This window comes from Austrofundulus limnaeus, unplaced genomic scaffold (genome assembly GCF_001266775.1).
Source record: "Austrofundulus limnaeus strain Quisiro unplaced genomic scaffold, Austrofundulus_limnaeus-1.0 Scaffold83, whole genome shotgun sequence".
Taxonomy (NCBI): domain Eukaryota; kingdom Metazoa; phylum Chordata; class Actinopteri; order Cyprinodontiformes; family Rivulidae; genus Austrofundulus; species Austrofundulus limnaeus.
The window spans coordinates 1,876,706-1,881,993 of record NW_013952485.1 but is presented as its reverse complement, the minus strand read 5'-3'; the positions used below and the strand labels follow the sequence as shown (position 1 = coordinate 1,881,993).

Sequence of the window (5,288 nt, the reverse complement as noted above, 5' to 3'; positions counted from 1 at the left end):
CCCCCCCCCCCCCCCCCACCAAAAACAAATTTGGTGGCCCCACCAGTTATCTTTGCTTTGTGCTCATTTTAATTGCCTCTAACTATTTAGAATTAGTAAAACCATATAAATAAAAAAGTATTTTTGCAAAACTAACTAATTTACTTAAAATAAAACAAACTTAAAATAGTTATTCTGTATAAAGACAGCCAGTATAAAACATCTTCATAATCATCAAAAAACATCTTCAAAACATCCTCAAAATTATGATGCAAGTTCTCATTAGGTTAGAGGCCATATTTTTATAGTGTATATAGAAAGAACAAACAATTACAACTGAACATAGGGAAGCTTTGTCAGTTCACAGTGTTTGGAGTGGCGTGCTTTCTAAGCTTTGTAGATTTTTATGAAGATTTATAAAGATTAGAACTCAGGATATAAGTCCAGTTCTTTGTTTTTTAACTTTATTTTTATCATGAGGATGACTGAGAATCTTCACCAACATTAAAAATATAAAATTTGGCAGCACAGTGGCACAGTTGGTGGAGCTGATGTTTCTCAGCAAAATGGTTGCTGGATCAAATCCCAACCTGGGACCTTTCTGGGTGGTGTTTGCATGTTCTCCCTTAACATGATCCCCCACCCCCACCCCCCAGTACTCCAGTTTCCTCTCACAGACAAAACACATGCTTCACTGGTACACATCTAGGTCTCAAACAAATGCTTGCTTTGCAAATGTTAATATTTTGAACAAAATCATGTTCAAGTCTTAGTAAATAAACTTGGCAGTTAAAAGTGGGCCAGTCTGTCAGGAACTCCCAGGACACTTTTTTCTACCCAGTCCGTCCCGGTGTGTGAGGATGACTGAGAGATATTTTGCCAAGTTGAAACATCAACTTTACTTCTTCAGAAAACCTACTTTCCAGTCCAATGGTAAGGCCCTTTCAGAAAACAGGTAATCAATGAGAAATGAGAGTAGTACAGATAAGGATTTTTATGTAATACAATGAAACTGATTTATTTAGTGTTTACTGAGCATCCACACCTTCATTAACAAGTGCATTATTAACTAGTTATAAGTAATTTATAAGTGTATCCTTAGTGTTAAGTGTTAACTGTTTTTCTCTTTTTGAAAACAAGTCTTTAACTTTTAACAGTGTTTTTATTTTTACATATTTAGAAACAATCAAAACTAAAAGCAAATTAGTCTCCAAATACAATACATGTTTCTTTGTACTTATCAGAGGTATATAAAGTACTTGAAAGAAATAACTATGTAAGTGAGTAAAAAYGCTTTAACAGAAAATGACAGGTAAAAATTAATTTCACTGATAAGAAAAGTCTTGGGGAAGGGGTGTTTCACTACCAACACTGTGGTGGGTGTAGTGTGCTGATGACCTCAACTAGGAACGTGGGAAGAATACTTTAAGAACCTCCTCAATCTCACCAGCACATCTTCCAATGAGGACCCTGGGTTGGGCTCTCCATTCTCCAATGCTGAGATCACCGAGGTGGTTAAAAAGCTYCTTGGTGGCAAGGCGCCAGGGTGGATCAGATTCGTCCAGAGTTCCTTAAGGCTTCGACTGCTGTGAGGCTGTGTTGGTTGATGTGACTCTACAGTAATGTGTAGACATTGGGGGCAGTTCCTCTGGATTGGCAGACAAAGGTTGTAGTCACCCTATTTAAATAGGGGGACAGCAGAGTGTGTACCAACTGATAAGGTATTTTCAGGGGTCCTGGAGAAGAGGTTTTGTTGAATAGTCAAATATCAGATTCAGGAAGAGCATTGTGATTTTCATCCTGGTCGTGGAACACTGGACCAGCTCTATACCTTCAGCAGGGTCCGGGAGGGTGCATGGGAGTTTGCTCAACCAAATGTTTTGTTGACTTGGAGAAGGTGTTCAATCATGTCCCTTGGGGAGTCCTGTGGGGGGGTGGGGGTACTCTGGGACTATTGGGCGGCTGTGGTGGAGTGGTAAGGGGAGTCATCCTGGAACCGGAAGGTTGCTGGTTCGATCCCCTGTCCAGCTGTTTCAGTCATGTCCTTGGGCAAGACACTTCACCCACCTTGTTGCTTATGGTGGTCTGAGGGTCCGGTGGTGCTGGTGCATGGCAGCCCCGCCTCTGTCGGTGTGCCCCAGGGTAGCTGTGGCTGCAGTGGAGCTTACTGCCATCAGTGTGTGAATGTGTGCATGGGTGAATGTCTGAAGTGTAAAACGCCTTGGGGTCAAAGTGGACTTGATAAGGCGCTATATAAGTTCAAGGTTTTACCTTTATCTTTTCCTATGGGGTACCAAATCCTTTGATACATGCTGTTAGATCCCTGTACAACCAGTGCCAGAGCTTGTCCAGCATTGCTGGTAGTAAGTCAGGCTAGTTTCCAGTAGAGTGGGACTCCGCCAAGGTTGCCCTTTTTCATAGATTCTGTTCATAAGTTTTATGGACAGAATTACTAGGCACAGCCATGTTGTTGAGGGGATCTATTTGGTGACCTTAGGATCCCATCTCTGCTTTTTATGGATGATGTGGTCCTATTGGCTTCATCAGATCAGGATCTCCAGCTCTGACTGGACCAGGTCGCAGCCAAGTGTGAAGTGGACAGGATGAGGATCAGTGCCTCCAAATCCGAGACCATGGTCTTGAGAAGGAAAAGGGTAGCGTGCCTCCTCCAGAATGGGGAAACGGTCCCGCCTTAAGTGAAGGTGTTTAAGTATCTCAGGGTCTTGTTCACAAATGAGAGAAGAATGGAGCTGGAGATTGATTGGCGGTTTGGTGTTGCATTTGGAGTGATGCGGGCGCTGTATTGATCTGTCATGGTGAAGCTCTGAATTTACCAGTCGATCTATGTTCCTACATAAATGGCTTTCTATTTACTCAACTCGGTTTAGTGGAACCAGTTGGCAAATGCAGGGCAGCATCAAGAGCGATGAACTTGAAGGAATAACGTGGATGGAGTCAAATATCTTGTCTCTTCATCTCCTCTCTTTATTTAGCAGAATGGCTAAACTGAGCATCTTACATTGCTACACAAATTGATTTTCTGTCATTTTTCTTCTCAACAGGCAAACAGCATGCCTATGAACAGTGGATTAGTGTCACATTTTAAATCAAGCTTTTCTCTGCCCTGTTTATATAACATACAGATACAAACTTTTGCATTTTTGATAAATCTGGCTTTTTCTCTATCAGCATTTGATAAGGGGTTTCCCTTTTTGCTTATTAAAGTATTTGTTTTGTGTTATGGCTGCCGTTCCATCTTTTGATGTGACTATGGAGCTGATGTCTAGTGCTTTTTTGTCATTTTTTCTTAAAGGACCAATATTGTGTATTTGTACAATATTGCATTGTTCGTCTTTTAGTGATAATCTCATTAGTCCACTGTTAAATTCCCTTTTGTTCAGAAAGCTATCATCAGTAAATTAGCTCGCACAAATATATAAGTCCAATCATGTTTTAAGAACCTTGTCATCCATGGGAAGCTTAAAAAGAGGGTAGTCTCCTTGACATCTGAAAATCCATTTCCTCAAAGACCTTTTTTAATCTGAAAAGTACTGGACTGAGAAGCTGTTAGAATTGCTAGCTCAGCAGATGTGGTTTCACCAGTTGTTTGCTAGTTGTTGCTGCCAATAGCCTGCAGGAGTCCTGGGGCGGGCCGGGGTGCAGGGCAGGCGTGTTCTGAGATGCAGAAGTTCAGCTTGGAGACACAGCCCAGAGGAGGAGCTGAACCTAAAAGGTGGTTCTAGGGACAACCAGCTGTTTTTGTTCTCCTGCCTAGCTGCCTCAGGACAGCACATGATTTCTCAAATATGCATGAATGAGTCAAAGCCAGACTCTGGGCATGTTTTTGATGAGGGGATAATGTCATAACATGATATGGAGCTCAAAAAAAGTTGATTTTACATTATTTTGAAATGAAATGAAATGAAACAAAATTTATTCGAACATGATACAATATAAAAATAAAATAGTGCACAGTAACAARAAGCCCCTTTAACAGGGTTGGAAAATCTCGGCACATGAACTCAGTCCCATTGTCTGATCTGATACATTTTATGTTTTTAAATGGGTCAATATCCACTAGAAATTTCTTTGTTGCATGCACTGTATCAGTTTTTCACTTTAGAAAATATACAAACACTACATTTGAAGTGGCTAATGGACCTACTAAATCTGTATCAGGATTTCTGTTTTGAGTTTGTTCAGACTTTACCCTAAATACAAGCTTCACATTCCTTTTCAGGCTGGTTTCCCCTAATCTATATACCATTTATCACACTGCAAATTTTGCACATCATCATAAATGCAATGGCCCAATATCTTGTGCCATGTCTAAATGTCATGACAGGTGTTACACTTATTTTATTCAAACTCAGCTTGTAAATAGCACAACCTCCTGTGTACGTTAACGTTAAAGTTAGTACCATCTTTGTGTGTCAAATATCCTGTCCCTGTTTAAAAGTGAATATTGCTCCTTGTGTGGTGGTTGACTACTGAGAAAATGTCCTGTGGGTACAATGAATTAAACAGTGCATTACTCAGCATTGCTCTGCATCACTGCCCTGCATGGTCAATCAGAAGTACCTGGCATTACCACCTTTTAGCCAAGATTCTGGCATTTATGTAAAAGAACTTAATTAAAGCAGAAAACCGGGGGTTTGGGCTAAAAAGATTAAGAAACCAATTGGYGGGATGGATTTTGGTAACTGCCAGTTCAGTAGCCCTGCTGTATATTTGTTACACTCCAAACTATTTATTTTTTATGGCTAACATTTTTTAATTTCTTACTGAGCAAAAACAGAGTTGACATACAGTATGACTTAAAGGTTTATTTGTAAGGATTACCCAACACTTTGTGAGACATTAGTTTCAACAGGTTTTAGTTGTAATTATATTGTCATTCAAACATTGATCAATTGTTTTTGCATAAGAAAGAAAGTTATCACTAATGAGAGCTCCAAATGCATCGAGGCCACATAACAGAGGAAACACACCTGAAGTGGTTTTAAGAACTACCTCTGTAATACAGTATTTACACAAGTGCACATAATTTAGAAGAGAAAATAATTTTGTTGACTTTTTTTAGCTTTCATGCCTTTTTTCATTTCAGCTGTTATTGCTAATAAATTATTCTGATTTTTCATTTTATTAGGAGCATCTGAAGAATTATATTACAACAGCTCTGACACAAATTTTACTTTTACATTGCTTTAAGTTACATTTTGTAGTTTAGATTATTTGTTCAGAATTTAGGTATAAAATGAAAAACATTTTAGATTATATGTGAAACATTTTTTACACTACTAAAATAT

General features: G+C 39.3%; 2 protein-coding genes across 2 annotated transcripts in view; one reads left to right on the top strand and one right to left on the bottom strand.

Moving 5' to 3' along the window:
• Window positions 1–5,288, top strand: part of c9h13orf42 (chromosome 9 C13orf42 homolog) — an 11,685-nt gene that overhangs the window by 5,237 nt on the left and 1,160 nt on the right. The window lies entirely within an intron of this gene.
• LOC106519860 (uncharacterized protein CXorf21) overlaps window positions 1–5,288 on the bottom strand; it is a 16,827-nt gene that overhangs the window by 10,810 nt on the left and 729 nt on the right. The gene's annotated exons all lie outside the window — the stretch shown is intronic.